The 22,681-nt window shown below is 47.2% G+C and overlaps 1 long non-coding RNA gene across 1 annotated transcript; it reads left to right on the top strand.

Annotated features, from left to right (window-relative positions):
- The first annotated feature begins 7,032 nt into the window (after positions 1 to 7,032).
- On the top strand, positions 7,033 to 13,869 carry LOC149121969 (uncharacterized). The gene is made up of 2 exons (XR_016222124.1): positions 7,033 to 7,385; positions 13,477 to 13,869. It is a non-coding gene; the product is annotated as an uncharacterized LOC149121969 (long non-coding RNA).
- The last annotated feature ends 8,812 nt before the right edge of the window (positions 13,870 to 22,681 follow it).

The following is a 22,681-nucleotide window of genomic DNA, read 5'->3' as shown; positions in this document are numbered from 1 at the left end:
AAATGCCTACTTCTTGAGCAAGGATTTATAATTTGAATAATGAATGAAGATAAAACACTGCTATTGATTCCCCATAACGTATGAATAGGTTTATCTGTGGCTGTATCAGCTGGTTTTGAACCCTTCAAAGGTATTTCCAAAGATCATGGCTTTCAGGAATACTCTGAGGTGAAATGGTGACAAATTAAAAGGAGGGTGGGGAAATTTGCCTATATAAGACAACTAACTTGAAATAAAGAGTAGTAAGATCCTTCCTCTCCTGTTTGATAACCCCAGCTGTAAAGATCACTCAAACATCTTATAGGAGAGATTAAGGTCAAGATTTAGGATTAAAAAAATTTATTCAAGCACTTTCTAAATAACTGACTCTAGAATCATCTGAGAGTTGACCAAGATTGTAACCTCATAGACTGGCCTCACACAGACCTGCTATGAAGGCCTCTTCCTAATCTGATCAAGGATGCATTGCTTCTGAATGCCAAGTTCAATGTTACTAACCTGCTGCACAGTTGGTTCCCAGAAGGCTCATATTTGAGTTTCTAAATTTCTGCTCTGGGATCACATGGGTCATTAGCACCTAGCACAATGCTGTGGTATAATCATCTCTCAAAATCTGTTCTTGAAGAAGTACGTGTCCTTCTGTTATCCTATAATAAACTTCATGAGGCTCTTTGATCTAATCAACCATTATTTACTGAGTACCACATAAGAGTGAGGTCTTGTTCTGAGACAGAGAGGAGATACTGAGGCAGACCAGGGCATGGTCCTGCCCTCTGGGGCCTTAGAAGACTAACTGGGAGGTAAGAGCACAATAACCTAAGAGGCAAGCAGTGGGTGCAAAGTATCATCAGAACATTCCAGATTATAACTATGGGAGTAACCAGAATGACTTCTGGGAAGACATGGTCTTCCTTTGAACTTAGAAGAAAAATATGCTTTCTAAAGGGAGTTGTGGCAGAGAAAGTATTCCTGACTACAATTGATTCTATGTGCTGCCTTCATGGCAGGGATCTTGCTCCTGTTTGTTATTCCCCAGACTGATATGCCATAGCCCGGGCCACTCTGCACAGCACGTATCTGGCTGACTTGAGGCCTCCAGGGCACACACAGTAGAGCCATAGCATTGGGAAGCAATACCCTGGGGAGTTATACACAGGAACCCGATTCCTTTCCCTGTGTCGGGAAGACACTAACTGTGACATCTGGCTCACAGGGACAAGAACACTCCCGATCCAGCACAGAGAGAGATGTGGTCGTGGAGTTTCTCTTATTTTTTTCAGTGCCATTTTCCCATAAACAGCATTCTGTGCTATTGGAGAACACCTGCTTTGCATAGACTACGTGTAAACCAGCTTTGTCATGCACTGGCTTTGTACGCAAGACAGTTACTTAACCCTCCTGAGCCTGTGCCCTTGTCTGTAGAGGCATAACACCACCTACTTCCAAGGACAATGTGGGGATTAAATGAGATGGTACACTTGCTATGGACTGTATTTTCCAAATGCAGTCACCACAGTATCTCCTATCCCACATGCTCTGTGAGAACCTCATGCCTATCTCAACAACCTTCAACTATGTGTAGGTTTTTGACTCACTTATAATCCTTTGGATATGGTGGGAAACATGCAATTTGACTTCTGAAGCTAAGTCATAAAAGCAAGGAAGTTTCTGGGACAATTGTTTTTGGAGCCCTGAACAGTCACCATTCTGCAAGGAAACCCAGACCCCCTGGAGAAACTGCAACGGGGGAAAACTTTGGTCAACAGCCTCAGCTGACGACCCAGATGAAGCCATCATCAACTACCGGTCCTGTGACTGCCAATGGCTCTGGGGGATTCCAGCCTCCAGCGTTCAAGTCACTACCAGATGCCAGACCTTCCCAACTGAGGCCCTTGCCTTTCTGGAGCAGAGACAAGCCAACCCTAGGGTGCCTTGTCCATAGACTCTGTGAACAAAATAAAATGGTTGCCTTCAATAGCTGTTTTGGGGTGGTTTGTTGTACAACACCAGTAATCAGAGGCTTAACCCAGGCTGGCATGCCCAGTGAGCAAGAGTTATTGCTCCTGGCTCCATAGCCAGAACACAACACACACTGGGGTCATGCTTTTCCTCAGTGTCTTAATGTGATTCACCTTCGCTTTCTTTTTAAATGATGCCTCCTTATTAGCAAGAGGCTCTCAGGGTTCTCACTCAGTGTTGGGTGCTGGGTTGAGTTCAGGGATGCAGAGATTGAAAGCCTACATTTTCGTATGAGGGGAGAGATGAGGAGGGAGCAGGCAGACTGAGAAAATGAATTCAGGAAAATGCACAGCGTCTGCTTCTGCAGCAAGTGGCCAGCGCCGAGTTTGTCCCCTCCCCCTACACCTTAGCCATCCTTTCCTTCGTAACTCTGTCTCCTCTGTGGCTGCAGATCATTGGACCTGGAGTGAACTCCCAGTCCAGTGCTCAGCCCAGCTCAGCCTGAAGCTGGCCAGTTCTCACTCCTGGATCTCTGGAGTGAGGTCGGACAAGGCTGGGCCTGATTTAAGAGGATGACCCTAAGTCAGGCTCCCTGGAAGCAAAGGGCTCTGTTGAGGGAGTGTCTTCGTCCAGGCAGGGAGTGGGAGGAGCAGTCTTGAGTGGAGGCAGATGCTACACAAAGATGGGAGATGTCTGGCGTCAGCCCCTAGAGACCAACTGTACCACAGGCTGTGTCCTGCCTTGGGGCCAGAGGGTGGACTGTTTAAACCTGCATGGGGTTGAAGAGCCTGAGGCATGGCCTATCCAATGGCTCCAGGAGAGGGGTTGCCAGATGGCTGCCTGGTGCCCAGGCAGCTGCAGGAAGTGAGGCTTGGCTAATAAAGGGGAGGGTGGCGATGGCATGTGCCTCAGTACTGGTGACAGAGGAGCCGGATACACCACTTGGAGCAGCCTTGTGGCCCATGCACCAGAGGAGCACAGAAAGCTTCTCCAAAAAGGGACATGAGGGGCCGGCAACTTGGCTCACCAGGCTAATCTTCCACCTGTGGCGCTGGCATCCTGGGTTCTAGTCCTGGTTGGGGTGCCGGATTCTGTCCCGGTTGCTCCTCTTCCAGGCCAGCTCTCTGCTGTGGCCCAGGAAGGCAGTGGAGGATGGCCCAAGTGCTTGGGCCCTGCACCTGCATGGGAGACCAGGAGGAAGCCCCTGGCTCCTGGCTTCGGATCAGCGCAGCACGCTGGCTGTAGCAGCCATTTGGGAGGTGAACCAATGGAAGGAAGACCTTTCTCTCTGTTTCTCTCACTGTCTAGCTCTGCCTGTCAAAAAAAAAAAAAAAAAAAAGGCAAGGGTGGGGGGATGAGGAAGGAGATGCTCAGAGAGCAGCAGAGGTGAGAAAAGATGGGGGTGGGAGGTGGGGAGAGAAGACAGCCAGAAAGGAAAGAGGAGAGAGAAGGGGCAGATGATCGAGGAGGGAGCATGGAGACAGGAGAGGCAGGCGGGCAGGGAGAATGAGAGGAAGGCTGGGAGGAGAAGCATGGTGTTCCAGGCTGGGTCACCTGAGCAGTTAACGTACAGACTTGTGTTGGGGGGGGGGGGGGACTCTTTTTCTTTCCTTTTACTCATCTTCCTTGCTTTTAATTTTTTTTTTAATTTGAGACCACCCAGCAAATGAGAGAGAGAGAGAGATCCATCTCCCATATCCTGGTTCATTCCCTAAATGCCCACAATGGCTGGAGCTGGGCTCTCAAAGCCAGGAGCCAGGAATTCAATCCATGTCTCCCACATGGGTAGCAGAGACCCAGGTACTTGAGCCATCACCCACTACCTCCCCAAGGTGCACAAAAGCAGAAAGCTGGAGTCAGGAGTGGAGCCAGGACTTGAATCCAGGCACTCCAATATGGGATGTGGGAGTCCCAAATGGCATGTTAACTGCTAGGCCAAATGCCCATCCCAGAGAGCAATCTTAAGGTCAACAACTCAGAAGGGAGATAAGGATGCAGGACTGGGCAGAAGCAGCTCAGCTGTGACACAGTTTCAATAAAAGCCTAAGACAATCCCATAGGGAGCTCTAGAGCTGAGAGCTGGGAACCAAGCTCCAAGCTGGAGCAAGGGAAAGAGGCCTTTATCTACACCTAGGCTCCATGTTGCTCGGCCATGGGATCTGTCCCCAGAAGGAAGCCTGGTCTTGGGCGAGGCTGGTTCTTGAGCCCAGGCAATCCCCACAAAGGCAGACAGCCAACGCTCATCTCTGGCAGCAGTCCCAGCAGTGGGAGAAATAGCCTTTATTCTTGAGTGGGGAGTTGGGCAGCACACACATCCACTAGGCAGGGAGAGAGGGAGAGGAAGAGGACAATTCCTAGGGGTTTCCCTTTTCCTACCCCACCCCTCATTAGAATCCATGGTGCTCCCTGTCACTGACTTTCTTAAGTTACCACTGTCACCTTCTAATAAATCTCCCTACCACACACATCTTATTTTTGGTTAGCTTGAGTGCATCTATACTTGCCACAAAATCATCCCCAACCAAGCCAGAACATTTAGGTTCAATTCACCATGATGTAGATGTGATGGTAAAACCCAGATATTTCATTTTTCTCTATATAAGTCAGTTTCTATTGCTCTACTTTGAAGTTCACTGACTCCTTCCTATGCCCTCTCCAATTTCAAACTTCAACCAGATTAGCACTTCTCAACTTTAGAAAAAAATGTCTAGGCTATGGAAATTAAAAGATTTCCAATGTATGTTGCATCAATGTATTTCCAATTGTATCGCAAACCAGTATTTTTAGAAATTAAAATAGGAAGGAATTACTAGGAAAATGCTCATATGCTTGGTTGTCAAGGTAATGTCTCATGTTCTGTACTTAGCTTATCCCAGACCAATTCTGAACTATTCTTGGTCTGGCACTGGTCCTAGGACCAGTGCTATAGGTACACTGAACTAGGTAATTACAGTTCAACTCACTCAGCTCAGCTCTTACGTGTCATTCATTCTGTGGGATGCAAAAGCATTTTATTATGATTGCCACCAAGAGCATCAGGACCTCCCAGGACACCACATTTTAGGAAGACCTAAAATGGCCTTCTACAATCCTAATGATGGAGTTCAAGTTCTGGCCCAACTTCACCTACCCCCTGGCGTGTTCCATTTCACCTGTATTCCAGTTACCCAGACAGTTTGCCAATCCCTGTTCATAGGAGCTTTCCATGATCCTCTGCCCCAGCTGCTCTGACCACCCACAATGCCCTTTTCCCACTTCTCTACCCTTTGAAATCTTAGTCCTTTCCATCCATCCACTTAAATGTGATTTCTTTCTCTGGATTTCTCAACCCATTGCTGTTCCCATGATCAAGGCTCACATTTCATTGTGTGTGGACTTGGTTGGTTGTAGATAGACCCATCTCTCCCACCAACTTCACATCCCCAAGGGTCTGGACCGGGTCTTCAGCATTTGTGATTCTTCCACCCACCTCACCCTTAAACTCCTAAACAATTCCTGCTTTGTAGAGGGTCCCTAAAGTCGATGGAACTCAAATAGCTTAAGCCCGGCAGCTTCAGTGTTCCTGTTTACATTATCTGTGAAGCAGCCTCATCCCATGATGAGCTTCAGCCCAGAGTGAATCACAGCCATGGATTATCCTAAAAGAACAGGCCTGCACAGGCTGCTGGCTCCCCAAGGGGAACCAGGGTGGGCTGGAAGATGAGAGAGACATAGTTTATTTCCTGAGTAAATCCTTATGGAAAACACACACTGAATATCTAGCTAAAACTTGGTCCACCAAACTGAAGGATGGAATGGATTTAATTAATCCATGTAGAGCAAACAGGGCAAGTGTTTGACACCAAAGCTTTCGGAGCCCAAGCTCTTTGAAACATTATCCACAGAGAGGGGTCCATACCCCGGATCAGCCCCACTACTCCGACATGCCACATGGGGAGCATCTTTCCTAGTTGAAATTTGTAACAATAATTCCCAGCAAAACTATGTCCCAGAAGTTGGTCCTGTTGGCAGTGCCAGGTCCCAAGACAACTGTCTTGTCCTTCATCCTTTGACCCTGTCTGCTCACATATATGTAACAACTCCATATAAAGGAAATGTTCTTCCGTACTTCCGGTACAATGATAGGTAGCATTTATTGAGCTCTCACCGTGAACCGGCACCATACCAAGTGCTTTACCTGTATTTTCATTTCATCCTCTATCCTTCTACTTAGTATTATTTTACAGATGAGAAAGCAACCTTAGAAAAGCTAAGTGACTCAGTTGTAATCAAATAGCAAAGCCACATGGATTAGGATGATACCCATCCATGGCACTATGCTATGATGTGCAAAAGCCAAAATGCCTATTAAAAATTCATAATTCTGGGGCCAGTGCTGTGGCACAGTGGGTTAACACCCTGGCCTGAAGTGCTGGCATCCTATATGGGTGCTGGTTCGAGACCTGGCTGCTCCACTTTCGATCCAGCTCTCTGCTATGTCCTGGGAAAGCAGTAAGAAGATGGCCAAAGTCCTTGGGCCCCTGTACCCAGGTGAGAGACCCAGAGGAAGTTCCTGGCTCCTGGCTTCGGATCGGTGCAGCTCTGGCCATTGTGATCAACTGGGGAGTGAACCATCGGGTGGAAGACCTCTTTCTCTCTCTCTCTCTCTCTCTCTCTCTCTGCCTCTCCTCTCTCTGTGTATCTCTTTCAAATAAATAAATGAATCTTTAAAAAAATTCTTAACTCTGCAGACTGCCTGATGAACTGATGCCTCATTCAGAACCCTGAAGCATATCCAGTAAGGTAGGGCTGTTGGAAGGTCATTATACCTATGGACACAGCAAGCTCAATTTCATTGAAGGTATTTGTTGAACACCTACTACGTGCAAAACATTATGGGAGATCATACAAGAAATACAAAATGAGTAAGTAGTTGTCCCTAATTTAAAGTATTTACAAATCAATGGAATTTATTTCTAAAAACTAGCATGCAAAAAATCAACTTAAAAGAGGTAAAAGTAAGTTCTACAAGGGTCGAAGAGAAGTGAATCATGACCCTGTTTTCCTTTGTTTTTTTTCCTTGTAGGTCAACACCATTGATGCCCACAAGATTTTTCCTCTGGGGCAGTAGATAAAGTCAGACGTGGGTTTGCATCTCATTGTGGATAATTACAACCCCTATAACCTTGGTCAAGTTCATCAATCTCAGCTGTACCAGGTGCAGAATGAGGCATAGAGCAGGTGGGTAATTAGCTATAAGGCCCACATCTATCCCAGGAGGTAGTTACTCTCAGTACCTCCATTTACAGAAGAGGTTAGTAATCGCCCACGTGCACACAACTGGACGGTCTGACCCAGGAGCCTGCATCTGATCACTGCCTTCCACGCCCCGGGGCATGGACTGTGAAATGACGCACTGTCCTGTAGGAGCTCTCATTACGGATCAGGTGGGTGGAGAGGGCTTCCTTGCACCATCATACTTTCTCAGTGAGAGCCATGGCTGTCTGTGGGCTCCTAGAAGAAGGGGTGGGCAGTGGAGTCTGCCCAGAGAGGGGCAGGTAGACAGCCAGAGTAAAGCGAGCAAACCACCTCAGCAGCACGCCTGTGCTCCAACATGGGAGTCGGCAGGAGTCACTGCCCGTGACAGGCAAGCAATTTTATTAAGGAACACTGAAGCACTTTAGCCTCAAGGAAATTACTGATGTTTAATAAAACTTGCTTGTGTTGAAACAGGGCCAGTGTTTGTATCCATGGAGGGAACATTGTGTGAAAAATAGCTTTTTAAATCTCGGTCTGGCTTTTCTGTCAGTAAAAGTCAGATATCCCTGCAGGATCAAATGAAGCAGTTCTGACACGCTGTTTCCCTGAGAAAAGTCATACAAAGAAGTGATGTATGCTTTTACTTCTTAAAAATGTATTGAAGGGGGCCAACACCGCGGCTCATTAGGCTAATCCTCCACCTGTGGCGCCGGTACCCCGGGTTCTAGTCCTGGTTGGGGTGTCGGGTTCTAGTTCCGGTTGTCCCTCTTCCAGTCCAGCTCTCAGCTGTGGCCCGGGAAGGCAGTGGAGGATGGCCCAAGTCTTTGGGCCCTGTACTTGCATGGGAGACCAGGAGGAAGCCCCTGGCTCCTGGCTTTGGATCGGCACAGTGCACCGGCCATAGCGGCCATTTAGGAGGTGAACCAATGGAAGGAAGACCTTTCTCTCTATCTCTCTCTCACTAACTCTGCCTGTCAAAAAAAAAAAAAATGTATTGAAGGGGCTGGCATTGTGGCTTAGCTGGTGAAGCTAAGGCTTGCAACACCAGCATCCTGTACCAGAGTGTTGGTTTGTCCTGGCTGCTCCACTTCCCATCCAGCTCCCTGCTAATGCTCCTAGGAAGGCAGCAGAGGAGGGCCCAAGAGCTTGGGTCCCTGACACCTAAGTGGAAGACCTGGATGGAGTTCCTGGCTCCTGGCTTCAGCCTGATCCAGCCCTGTTGTTGTGGCCATTCAGGGAGTGAACCAGTGGATGCATGGATGGATGGATCTCTCTTGCTGTCTCTCACTCTGCCTTTCTAATAAATAAATGCTTTTTATTAAAGTATATTGTATTTTTTTCTAAAGGAAGGCAGACTCAAAATCAGATGAGGCTTACTATGTTCTAGTTATTTGACTTTGGCCTAGTTTGCTTAATACCTTAAGTTATTCTCAATTAGACGTTCTGATAAAGAAAGTACACTGCCACTTCCTGTTCCCAAACTTTGTCCACTGTCAGACAAGGATACATCAGAAGTTTTAGGATTTTTCCCAAATACATACAACCATTTCTCCAACCCAGATTTGGGCCTCTGAGGAGACATGATGACGATAATTCTTTTCTTGTAAATTACTGAAACAAATAAATTAGTTGAAACATGTAAGTGTATCTAGCTTCAGAAATACATGGGCCAGATATGCAAACAATTTAAAAACATTTGTTTATTTATTTGAAAGGCATAGTTACAGAGAAAGAGAGAGAGAGACAGAGAGAGAGAGAGAGAGGCCTTCCATTCACTGGTTCACTCCCCCAGATGGCCACAATGGCCGTATTTGAGTCAAGCTGAAAGCAGGAGCTTCTTCCAGGTCTCTCATGTGGGTGCAGGGTCCCAAGGACTTGGACCATCTTGTGCTGCTTTCCCAGGCCATAGCAGAGAGCTGGATCAGAAGAGGAGCAGCCGGGACTCGAACTGGCACCCATATGGGATGCTGGCACTGCAGGTGGCAGCTTTACACACTACGCTCTGAGGATGTTTTCATATATTTGTCATTCTGTAATACTTGGCTCTATTTCGTTGCTAGATTGACTTCTTTCTAAGTCAGTCTTTCCTTTCATAATGGAAAGATACCTACCAGCATCTCCAAAGTTAGTCCTACTGGTTTAGCTAGGTCAGCAGAAAGACTGGGCCTACTCTTTCCCAAAGTTCAAGGTTGCTGCTCCGTGGCCCAGTGCCCATCCCTTAAGCAATTACTGTGGCTAAAGAGAGAATGCTCTGATTAGTCAAACTTGGAATCCATGGAGGAGAAATGCGTGGACTGAGTGTGACATAGAACAACTCCTGAAGTGAAATCAGGATGCTAGAGGGAAGAAGGAAACAGTGCTGGCCGGCGAGACAGCAAATGTTACCAGTGGATGGTCTGATCTCCACCAAGAGCTTCTGCTTGGAAAGCCAGAGTTTCTGAGGGCAGGCGTACCCTCAGGTGTATCTAGAATGCCTTCACTAAAGGTTTTGCAAACCCTTTCCTGCTGTTATTTTGTGAAACCTGACAAAATATAATCTCCCATCTTTGTCTATTTTCATGTAAGTCAGTGTTACGTGTTCTACATACATTTGAAAATTGTGCTCTCTCACAGATTCTGCTTTAAAATATTGAAGCGGATACCCTTTGCTTCGGCATAATGTTTCCCCAGGTGAACTCAAGCTGCCAGTTCTGATTTAGTGGCCACCCGTCCCCGGGAACTCAGGGACCAAATGTTCCTAGATCACGTTCGCTCTCTTCCCGGATGTGCTTCTATTTCCGATCAATCTCCATCTGGCAAGGGCAGCAGGAGCTGCCCTCGCTCCCTGCTGTCGTCACCTGCGGCTTGGCTCTGAAGAGTAAAATCTTCGCGGCTGCTCAGTGGCCCAGGACTTTTCCTTTCCTAGCTTTCATTAGAAATTATCAAAAATTAATAACTTATTAGAAATTAATTTTAAAAATGGAATCTAGGAATTTTTATTTTCCAGTCTCCCCTGGGTGATTCTGACGTTGACTAAACAAGGTTGGGGAGCCTCTGAAATAAACCACCACATTGGACCAGTAGCAATGTCAAGAACACCAAGCCTAGTGTTAGAAATTGGCCAAGGGCTCTGGGATGTACTGATTTTAATTATTATCCTGGCTAAGACGTTCAAGTTTCTTTGGGCCCCAATTTTCTGTAAGATGTTGGAACTGGGCCACATCATTCTAAAGGTCCCTTCTAGCTCTGAAAATTCTGTAACTCACTGTTATAATACTGGGGCGGAGTGGGGGTGGGGGTGGGGGTAGGGAAACAGCTTCGAGGTTTGGAAATCCCAATGCAATACCACCTTTTGTATTGTAGGTGAGTTCTTTATTTTCATAGTTCTAAGATAGCTCTAAGGTAATAATCAAGACCCCAACAATCTTTCCAAATAATCTGCTTAGATGTGCAGTATGAACAAGCCAAGGACAAACACAATTTCCTGTGAACTTGGTTTGCTGGGTTGAGGATCTGCAGGAAGCATTTGGTATGTTGGTGTTCCATGGATATGACATTTTGCTGCACCAAATGGAAATGGAGTATTTTTAGCACAGAATTCACCAAGGTTTAGTAGAAAGGGACAAACACTTTGAACAGAGTATGAACAAGCAGAGACGCGATATTAAAGGGCTAAGTGCAAAGATCCCTTTTTCTTCACTATCACAAAATAGTTGTCGGTACACTTAATTTCACTAAAAGCTTGAAGCACTTTCTCTTTTCTGTATCTTCTAGAAAGCAGCATTCCACTAGCATAATAACTGCTGCCTTTAGATGACCTGTGTACTTACGTTTAATAAGCTAAAAACGTTAATGATTAAAAGCAGTAAGTTACCACTTACTGGGCATTTACTGCATTCAGGACATGTGCAGAATGGATTTAGTCAATTCATACTTACAACCATGATAGTACCCCTGTTTTCTAGAGAAAGAACTGAAGAAGTCGACAGAGTCCAAGCCCCAGGGAATAAGACACAGCAGAGACCAGCATTAAGTATAGATCCTAAAAACACAAGTGTTAGCTAAATGTCTCCCTACTAGAAAGTCCTCTTCTCTCACCCTGCTGCTGAGTAGGAAAAAGACATATTTAGGTTTATAAGATCTCAAAAATTTCACCTTCTATGAACCTTTCTGTGGAAGCTACTACAGGATGTTCTCCACCAAAGTGAGAAAGTAAACCAAGAAAGAGCGATTGAGAAAATGGGATTCAACACAGATGAGAAGCAGGATCGTGAGGCTGATGCTGGAGGCAGTTCTGAGAGAGTTGTTGTGAAGCTGGCAGAGACAGCAGATGGACCAGACAGCGCAGGTGAACGGGGGGCTCCTGGGGGAGCACCTGGGAAGCGTAGCTCACAGATTCCTTGATATGCATTTGTATTGAGAGGCTTGTATTTGACTCACTCAATCCTCCCATATACCTATGGACTATACTTGTCAACATCTGCTTTCTATGCAGGGCAACTGAAGTACAGAAAGCCTAGCACTTTGCCCAAAGCCCCGCAGCTGGAATTCAAGCCTAAACCACTACCTCATGCTCTAGCTATGTGGCAAGAGAGGAGAAAGTGGAGGGGAGAGGGCTAGGAGCTTATATGGCTGAAATTCAATTCTCATCTACCCTAACAATGAATCAGTGGATGCATTTCTACAACAAACAACTAAGAACTGTCAGCCTGTGCAAACTAGCCTCATTGGAACACAGAAGAATGTATCACTAGAAACAACTAAAACAGCTGAAAGTGTTTGTCTCCAGACAATGAGACTGTGGGGCAGGAAGAAGGAGAGGACTACCGTTCTTACCAGAATTCCTTTTTTCTTTTTTGTTTTTTTTTTTTTTTTACAATAATTTTCATGTGATACTTGGCTAACCTTTCTAAGGGGAACACTCACATGAGATATTAAAGGGATAAAGCTCCCTTCCCATCACATCTCAGTAGTTGCCTGGAGAGACCAGTATCACTGCCAGTTTGATGAGGGCTCCACGAACTTAAGCCAGTCTTGCTCTGCAGTCATCAGTGATCTGAGCCTGATAATCTTTGTGTAATTTGCGCAGTCAACAGGGACAATGTGCAGACCACTTAGAACACACCCATCTGTAAAAGCCTCTTCCACAGTGAAGAAGCAGCAGATTCTCCCAGATTTACAATCCAAACTCCACACCACCAGCCTGCATAGTTGCAGGGAAGGGCCACAGGGACTAATCTAAGACTCAATACAATAAAATAGAACATATAATAAAACTTTGCCTGATTTCTGATCCTTAATAACCCAGCACATTGGTGCATCTAAATCCAGTCTCCTTTACTGCCAGAATATCTGGTTTCACCTCCATCAGCATCTTTCCAAATCCTGTTTACTTTCAGCTCAAAGGGTCCACTTTGTGCTGATGTTTGAGATTTCTGCAACTCTCAGTTCCCACTTCAAGTGGGCTATAGCAGGTTAATCATGGTAGTACCAACCACTTAGTATGCACCAGCAAGGGGCTGTTTATGGCCCCCAAATAGGAACTACCACAATGTGTGGGACAAGGTCAAGGGGCACCACCTTCTGACAACAAATTGAATGAGAGTCAGGCCACATTGATGAACTCAGACGTTTCTGACCGGATTTCAGGGCTCTTCCCAGAAACAACCCATTACCAGTTGATAGACACCAGAATTACTCACCTGGGCAAATGCTACCTGCAAGTTGCAAGTTGGCCTCATCCCATGCTTCTTAAAGATAGGAGGGTTTGGTCCCTGTTCAGGAGTGCTGAGGAAGGAGGGTTAGTGGGCAGAAACTTCAGGCTTTGGAGAGGGGCCCTGCCCCAGTGATTGACAAACAGGACAAGTCCACTATGGTCAGCAGAGGGCAGCAGGACTAGCTTAACCCCATAGGCTGGCCACATCTTGACCTTGTGGCAGCTGTTGTGGACATCCATGCTCCAGGAGATAGGGACCACAAAAGCAGGGTCCTCAGAAAAGCTCCAGCTAACGTGGGCAAGGACGTTTGGAGAAAGAAATTTCTTGTCCAGAATGCGCCAGTGAGATTGTTCTGGAGATCCTAAGAACAGAGATCTGGGGCTACCAAGGCTCAAGAATTACAGTGGTCATTAGTTTAGTGGAATAGAGTAGGGCAGGATCTGCCTCTGCCAGCTGATAAGGAAGGCAGTAGGGGCCGAAAGAAGGGAATGAAACTAAAGGAAATGTTTAACTAGCATCTTGTTTTGCTATTCTAAATACTTTCCTCAACATAAGACACCTCCCATTTTCAACCCTCTTGCAGCTTACGACCGTCTGTGCAATCAGAACTCTGGCCCACCTCTTTTTTTGGCCCACCTCTTGAGATATCAGGTTAGTCTTCCATGGGCTGCCACCTGCAGTACCAGCATCCCACGTGAGCGCTGGTTCGAGTCCCAGCTACTCCACTTCCCATCCAGCTCTCTGCTATGGCCTAGGAAAGCAGTAGAAGATGACTCAAGTCCTTGGGCCCCTGTACCCATGTGGGAAGACCTGGAGGAAGCTCCTGGCTCCTGGCTTCGGATCAGCGCAGCTCCAGCTGTTGTGGCCAACTGGGGAGTGAACCAGCGGATGGAAGACCTCTCTCTCTGCCTCTCCTTCTCTTCCGTGTAAACTCTTTCAAAAAATAAATAAATCTTAAAAAGATTAGTCTTTCAAATCTTGGTCAACCTGAATGAATAGGATGGCTGTTTGGATCATGCAAAGCTGAAGACTAGAATATGGACTCCTCACAACCCAGCTGAGATCAATAATTCAGTTCAGCCTGAAACCCCACCGATCCTTTCCTGCAGGTCACCATGGGTTTACCACTCATCACCTGTGTCACCGATGCCCACCCTCCATGGCACAGGGGAGATACCATAAACCCCTTCCTCTTGTCTCCCTACAGACCTCTGTCCCCACCCTTATGTCAGGAAGGTCAGTACGGTGACTCAGGTGACGATGAACCGGGCGCACACCATGACAGAGCCAGCTCCATCCACTAACCTAGACTGTTTCCCTTTCTTTTGGGGGTAAGCACAGAGACCGAATGTGACTGAATTTTGCCACCCCCCAAACACAGTGAGACTCACCCAGCCCTGTGTGTGCAGGTGAACACCAGGGACCATGGAGTGACCACTGCTACGCAGAGAATGGCTGCCCTGGCCAGTCTGGACAGACGCACAGATGCTTAAAGGGAGCCGGTACTCCTTTTGCTACCAAAACTGAATCTATCCAGGCAAAAGTGTTGCTGCTAAGGCATCCCGAGCCCTTGAAGAGACCCTAAAAGTTAAAGATTCCAACTTTTTCGACTCAGGGTCTTCCTCTCCCAACAGCTTTCTGGAAAACATCTTAGCTGCTGGAAACCCGTCGGAGAGGCTTCCTCTCTGTGGTCCCGGGAGTTCCCTTTCCTCGGGGCCTGTGGTTCTGGGCTGGTATTACATGGTGTCCTCTGCCAGGGCCTGGATGGACTTGGCCGCCATTTTCTATGTCAGTGTCTCCCTCACGTGACAGAACCGGTGTTCTTCCTGCAGCTCATTTAACCCTTTTAACTTCCAGAATCGGATATTCAGAGAAGGAAGCCCTTACTCGGTGTACTTAGGGCCGCAAGGGCAAGAGATGCTAATTGCCTGTGACAGGTGGACTTCCGCTTCCGGCCGAGCAAGAGCCGGGATCTGTGATGCTTCTTCCTCATAAGCAAGGGGTGGGAAGAAGAGGCAAAGACGCCAAGGGAAGGCTCATTCTCGTTCGCTCTCTTCCTCTTCTGCATCCTGTTCCTCTCCCTCCCTGCGTTGAAGGAGGGTGAGGGCAGAGAGCCCCGAGGGGAGCTGGGACCCTGGGGGAAGCAGCTCAGCCACGGGCTACACGTAACCATGGTGACCAGCCGAGGTGGGAGGGGGCCCTGCAGATGGCGGAGGGCGTGGAGGGAGCGGGGCGGGGGTGGGGGACGCCCAGGTCCCGTAGTGACGGAGTGGCCCAGAGTGCTGGAAGCTAGATTAGGTTTTTAAAGGAGCAAGGGTTAATTGATAACGGCAACTCATTGGGAAGGCAGGACGCACGCTGTATTGTGGACTTCTTTTACATTGAGAGGGGAATTCAGTGTTTCTTGGTAGCTTAGTTGTTTTCAGAAAGCAGGATCTGGGGTGAGCGGTGGGCAGTTGTGGGGAGAAAGGGCTGTGGGTGCCAGGAAGGTTGGGGCAAAAAGACAGCCCCAGGGTGCCCGTTCGGGGACCGCCCTCCTCCCATTGAGCACGGCTCCCGGCTGCCCCCTGGCGGCGGCGTCTGCTATTAACGGAATGATGGGGGCGCTCGCTGAGCTGACAGCCAACCCAAGACCCTAGGAGTAGGATGGCAGAACTTAGCGGGGTGTCCTGTTCAACTGGAATGTCAGGAAACAAGGAGGAAGATTTTCCTGTTTGCTCCAGGACAACTCTAAGAAGATGGCACACCCTGATGGCATTTCTTCTTCCCTCTCGCCCCCTGTACGCGGCTGTCCTGCCGGCTCCCAGGTCCGACCTGCCATGATTAGAAAGGCTCAGGAAGCAAGTTCGCACCTGTGCTGAAGAGGTACAGACTCCTTTCTTGTTGCTATTTTCTAAACAATACAGTGTAACAATTCATGCAGCGTTTATATTTGGTATGATAAATGGTCTAGGGATAATTTAAAGTGTATGAGAGGATTGCAGAGGTTAGAGCCAAACCCTACCCTTTTTTTTTTTTTTTTGACAGGCAGAGTGGACAATGAGAGAGAGAGACAGTGAGAAAGGTCTTCCTTTTCTGTTGGTTCACCCCGCAATGGCTGCTGCGGCCGGTGCACCGCGCTGATCCGAAGCCAGGAGCCAGGTGCTTCCTCCTGGTCTCCCATGCAGGTGTAGGGCCCAAGCACTTGGGCCATCCTCCACTGCACTCCCTGGCCACAGCAGAGAGCTGGCCTGGAAGAGGGACAGCCGGGACAGAATCCGGTACCTGACTGGGACTAGAACCCGGTGTGCCTGCGCCGCAGGTGGAGAATTAGCCTAGTGAGCCGCGGCACCGGCCTCTACCCAATTTTCTACAGGAGGCTTGAACATCCATGGATTTTGATATTCACAGGGGATCCTGGAACCAATCTTTAGATCCAGAGGAATGAGTGTATTAAAAAAAAAAAAAAAAAAAAGGAAAGAAAGAAGGAAGAGAGAACGGGAGGAGGGGAAGGAAGAAGAGCCTGATCCCCAAGTGCTCATTTTTCTCTAAGTGTTTTCCCTCCTTCTTGTTCCGCGTTTGCCTCTCCATCAAAAGGATACTTCAGACCATTCCCTACAATATGCCTTCAGAAACTCAGACCAGAACGTGGTCACACACCATCCAGCAAAGTCTCTCTGGCTCCTGCAGCCACAGATGGTCTCCCGGGTGCTAATTGTGCACTCTCACTCTCGGGTAGCCGAGCCCACGGGACTTCCTCCCGCACTGCTGCTTCCAGACGCGGCCCTTCCCATTGCCCTCACCTCTGAACTCCCCGCTTGCGCTGTTTTCAGGTCCTTGGTTATAAATAATACACACAGTTCTTGAGGCATCCGTTAATTAAGTGCCCAACAAGTCGCTAATTAAGGTGTCAATAAATTGTATCCCAGTAATATTCCCAGATGTGCTCTACGAAATAAAATCAATGCTGTGGTTCAGCACATAGTGTGTGGTACCGGTGTTCTTGGGTGGATTCTCCTCACTTGTCCCACCTCAGCTCTAGCTAAGGCAAGATGTCCCCTGCCCCCAGCCCTAATTTACACCACCATACCAAAGTCCGGAAACAAGACAATGGTTCACTGATCATCTTCAAACCGCAGCGACATCATGGCATTCCGTTCAAAACCCCGCACTGTTCTCCCGTTGCATTGAGAATAAGGTACAACATATTCACAGCAGAATCCTGGTCTGCTGGGTTGTCCTCCACTCCCCCCGCCCCCATCCTCCATTCCTTGCCTACTGCCATCCCACCACGGAGCCCCTTCCTCTTCCTGGGAAATGCCAGCTTTTCCCTGCCTCTGATCTTGGGTGCACTAGATCTTCCTTCCGCCTGGAAAGTCTTCCCCGCCCAGCTCATTCTTTGTTGGTCTTAACTGACACAGAAAAATGAGATTTATGGGGAGCCCGGTGATATTTCAATACATTGTGTTCAGTGTCATGTTCAATCAGGGTACACACATCTATCTCCTCAAACATTGACCATTTCTCTGTGGTGAAAAGTCCTTATTGAAATTCGCAGTACATTATCATTAGCTGTCGTCACCCCACTGTGCCTACAGCACACCAGGATGTATCTCTCCCATCTCACCCTCGCTTCCTGCCCATCATCAGCCTTTCTCAGCTCTTCCGGTGCATAGGATTTCTAATACTTAGGAGCCAGCTCCGGGACACCAACAACAGCCCAGATGTGTGCTTGACTGCATGGACGTCACATCTCAATAAAAGTAAAATATTAGGCAATTCCTTTCCATATCACCCTTTTTACTGCCTTTCTGACAATGGCTACAATCGATAATTATCATATTGGTTGATTGACTTGTTGATGCTCTATCTTCCACCAAGGTCAGGAGTTAGCACACCATGGCCACAGACCAAAGCCAGCCACCATCTGTTTGGTAAATGAGTGTCTGGGGCTCAGTCACACCCATGCACCTGCCATTCCCCGTGGCTGCTGCAGCTGTACCACAATGGCAGAGGCAGGGCCCTGACTGAGGTTGTGTAGCCCTGACTCCCCCCACCCCCCAACCCCAGGATGTTTATTATCTGGCCCTTTCTTTTTTAAAAAGATTTACTTATTTTACTTGAAAGAGTTACACAGAGAGAGAAGAGAGGTGGCGGGGGGGGGGGTCTTCCTTCCACTGGTTCACTCCCCAACTGACCACAGCAGATGGATCTGCGCCAATCTGAAGCCAGGAGCTAGGAGCTTCTTTTGGGTCTCCCACATGGGTGCAGGGGCCCAAAGACTTGGGCCATCTTCTACTGCTTTCCCAGGCCATAGCAGAGAGCTGGATGGGAAGTGGAGCAGCTGAGACTTGAACCAGCACCCCTATGGGACACTGGCACTGCAGGCAGTGGCTTTACAGTGCTGGCCCCTCTCTGGCCCTTTCTAAAAGGAGGAGGAGGAGGAGGAGAAGAAGAAAATGTGCAAGTCCTACCCTGGACTGGAAGCTCCAGGAAGGCGAAGTCTCAGCAGCTGGTATTTTCAGGATCTGAAACTGCCTGGCACAAACAGCAAGCCCTCAGTCAAAGCTGGCTCATGTCCTGCCCCGGCCAAGACTTCCGCAGGGCAGTCGCCTGGCTCGCTCTTCCCGCCGTGCCAACCTGGCTCCTGGCCAGCACCTACAGGCAGCAGATTCTTGCCACCTGCCAGTCCCTTCTAGCTCTGCCTCTTGCTCCACATCTCCAATGGGTGCTACTTGTGCCCTGATGCTGAACAGTCCATCGGATCACGACACATCATCCCACAGCACAAAGCCACTGTGGCGCGAGTGCATGCACCCAGCACGGACTTTGACTTGATCGTGCGGGTTGTGCCAGTCCACCCTCTGTGCTCGTGGGAAGCACACCTATCTTAAGTCACATTCATCAGCATTCATCTTTTCATCAACATATTTATGTAGGTCTTTTCCTGTTATAAAAGTGATGCACATGCATAACATAAAATTTTGAAAATTAAGAAAAGAAAAAGAAAAACTGACCAAGATACAGGTAGCATTTTGGTGTTGTTCCAATTCTTTTTACATTTTTAAGATGCACACCAGTGCAAAACAAAAATAAATGGCTAAGAAACAACTTTCTTCCTTGTATTATAGCAAGTATTTTTAATATCATTTATACTTTGTAAATATTATTTTTAGTAGTCGCATAACATTAGATTGCGTACTGTCATTAAATATTTCCCTTTTGCCAGGAAATATTTACAATATACCCAGTTCTTTATCATCAGAAATCATAATGCCATGAACTTTTTTTGTGCGTCAAACCTTTTTTCCCCTCTTTGTGGATTACTTCCTCAAGTAAGATTTACAGAAGCAGAATTATTGGATCAAAGGACAGTTTTTGAGTTCAGATAAATATTGTCATTCTCACTTTTCAAAAACCCCAAAACCGCTCGGGGTGAATGCCTTCCTGATCCTCTTCCTGAGTTCTAAATCCACAGGAATAGGGGATAAGATGTTAAATATATATTTATCTGAGTCTTTCAAAATACAAGAGGAAGATTTTCAGTGGCTCAAAACAAAGTTAAACAATAATCAAACCGTGAAAGCACAGGGACAAATGGTGGCAGTGGAAACAGGCACACAAGGCTGGGGGTGAACACCCCCTGGGAAGGGCTCCCGGCGGCGAGACCCTTCTACTCGACACTAGAGGGCGCCAGAGTGCCAGCCACATCACTCCACTCGGGCACAATACCCCACTCCCCCAGGGCCCTGTCCACAGCAGAATCCTATCCTGGGGGTGGGGGGTGGGGAGCGGGGAAACGGGCCCTTGATCCAGAGTCAGTGGCTGTGGGCCTGGAATTAGAACTGACAAAAGATGGATTAGCGGGAGAACAAAGTTTGTTCAAGCGGGGAACACGCACACACACAGGAGTGCTTAGTGACGACAGTCGGGGGCTTCTCCCTGTGTACCCAGTTATAAGGGAGAGGGAGAGGGAGAAGAGGTCGATGGGAGAACCAAGAGGTCGATGGGAGAACCAAGAGGACGATGGGAGAACCAAGAGGACGATGGGAGAACCAAGAGGACGATGGGAGAACCAAGGGGTCTCTTTGGGAAAGACAAATGGGTGAACCAAAGCACGAGCTGGCGATGGTGCTCATTTATCCAGGGGCTGACAGGGCTTTCCCTCTGCCAGGGAGGGGGGCTTACAGCAGCCTCCCCCTCCCCCGCCAAGAAGTTGCTGCCTTGTCACCTGATGAGGAAGCCCAGAAAGGCTTCCATCTGCAGCTGGTGGGTCTGAAACATCATCTTTACACGGACTCTGGCATTCGGAGTGGGCCACTGCGTTGGTGTGGACCCCCAGAAATGAGGCACCCTGAGCTGGGCTGGGAATGCATGGCCTGGGGCGAGTCTGGCCAGCCCATGAAACCATGGCGGAGGCAGCCATGAAGCCGGCACACGGCCCAGGGTGGTGCGGGGAGGACCCTGTGCAGTGGGGGCTGCCCAGCACTTTAGACACACCTAGCAGGGATGTGAGGCACAGCAGGTCGAGCCACGGCCTGGGCTGCCAGCATCCCATCGGAGCATGGATTTGAGTCCAGGTTGCCCCTCTTCTGATCCAGCGCCCTGTTAATGTGTCTGGGAAGGCAGCGGAAGATGGTCCAAGTGTTTAGGCCCCTGCACCCACATGGGAGACCCAAATGGAGTTGCTGACTCCTAGCTTCGGCCAGGCACAGCCCTAGCTATTGTGGCCATTGAGGGAATGAACCCATAGATAGATCGATCCCTGTCTGTAACTGTCGTTCAAATAAATAAATAAATAAACTTTACAATACACAAACACACACACAAAGATTTTGCACAACAACAGGGAGTCACAAACAAGAGATCTATAACCACAGGTGACAAAGGAATCAGAAAAGAACTTCGATAGGAATCTGTTTAAAATCTAAGGGATAAAGAGACCATCAGTGAAAGCAGAGTATGAGACTGTGAAACCGGAATAGGCAAATAGTAAGAGAAGGGACACCATGACCACTCGAAAATAAATCAGCCCTTAGAGGAACTGTACTCCACCACACTGACGGCAGAGGGCGATGTTGAGCCAGGCATGGCCAATTCTAAATCCATAAACGGCAATGCAGTAAAATGAAGCATCCTAAATATCATACAAAGCTATTCTAAGTGGGAAACAATGGAACCCCAAGCACTTTATCTGGTGAAAGCCTTCTCAAAAACAACCACAAACACAAACTTTCAATTGGAATTCAAACATTAGGAAATAAGGAAAAACCACCTTGAATCAGAAATTCAAAAACAAAGAACAGAAACAAAGCAACAGTTCAATCAATCAATCAATCAATTGAACTCAGGAAAGAAAATGACAAAAATTATCCTAAGAAAGAATTCTATGGGTACTGTTGTGGCACAGCACATTAAACCACCACCTGCAACACCACTGGAAGTACTTGGATTATCACACAGCATTAGCAGGAAGCTGGACTGGAAGTGGAGCAGCCGGGTCTCGAACCAGCACCCATATGGGATGCAGGCACTACAGGTGGCGGCTTTACCCACTACACCACAGTGCCGGCCCCAAAGATTTCTTAGATTGAGCATTCAAAGCACAAGATTAAAAAGTTAAAAAACTGGATTTCAAAATTATAAACTTATCTTTCGTTTTTAAAAAAGATTTATTTATTTATTTATTTGAAATGCAGAGTGACACACTATTTTACTTCCCAAATGGCTCCAACAGCCAGGCTGAGTCAGGTTGAAACCAGGAGCCAGGAACTCCATCTTGGTCTCCTAAGTGGGTGGCAGGGACCTAGGTATTTGGGAGCTCTTCATCTTCTGCTGCTTTCCTGGGCCTTCAGCAGGGAGCTGGATTGAAGGGGAGCACCTGGGACTTGATCATGGTATGCTGATGTCGCAGGTGGCAGCTTAACTCACTGTGAAACAACAGTAGCCCCAACTTCTGCTCCTTCAAATGTGTCACTGACAAAGAAACAGCCAAGCCACAGAAGGAGAGAAAGCATCTACAATGTATACATAGAATAAAAGACGTGTATCCAGGACATATAAAGAACTCTCATAATTCAGTAATAAAGACTACCCCATTTTTAAAACTGGCAATGTTTGAACACTCCTGCAGAAGATAACTCATGTCCAATGTACACATGGAAAGATGCTCAACATTATTAGCCATAAAGGAAGAAACTGGAACTCTCCTATGTGGGTGTGGAAAACCAAAAATACAACCACTTTGGAAAAATAGCTCGCCAACTTCTTATAAAGTTAAACATATACTCATCATACAATCTAGCAATTATGCTTCTACATTTTGCCCAAGAAAAATGAAAACATGTGTCCACACAAAGACTTGTATACAAATGCTTATAGCAGTTTTATTCATGATAGTAAAAAAATTAGAACAACCCACTACCCATCAAAAGTGAATGGATAAACAAATTGTATCATACACTCAGCAATAAAAAGTAATGAAAAACAGACCTACTTAACAGCAAGTGGGAATCTCAAAAATGTTATTTGCAGACACAAGACATGCAAGAATGCACGTTGTGTGTTTCTAGTTGCGTGATATTCTGCAAAGCTAAATCAACGTATAGTGGCAGGAAGCTTATCAGTGATTGCTTAGGCAGAGAGATTAGTTCCAAAGGGACATGAAGGAATGTTTTAGATGCTGAAATCTATATTTTGATTGTGGCGATGGTTACATGAATGAATACATTTGTTAAAATGTGTTAAACTACATAAGTAAAAGTGGTACATTTTATTGGTCTAAATTAAAGTCTAAAAAGTTTATTTTT

Source organism: Oryctolagus cuniculus, chromosome 15 (assembly GCF_051225735.1).
Source record: "Oryctolagus cuniculus isolate XC-2025 breed Fujian yellow rabbit chromosome 15, ASM5122573v1, whole genome shotgun sequence".
Classification (NCBI taxonomy): Eukaryota; Metazoa; Chordata; class Mammalia; order Lagomorpha; family Leporidae; genus Oryctolagus; species Oryctolagus cuniculus.
The sequence above is the reverse complement of the archived record's forward strand: the minus strand, read 5'-3'. Positions and strand labels throughout refer to the sequence as shown.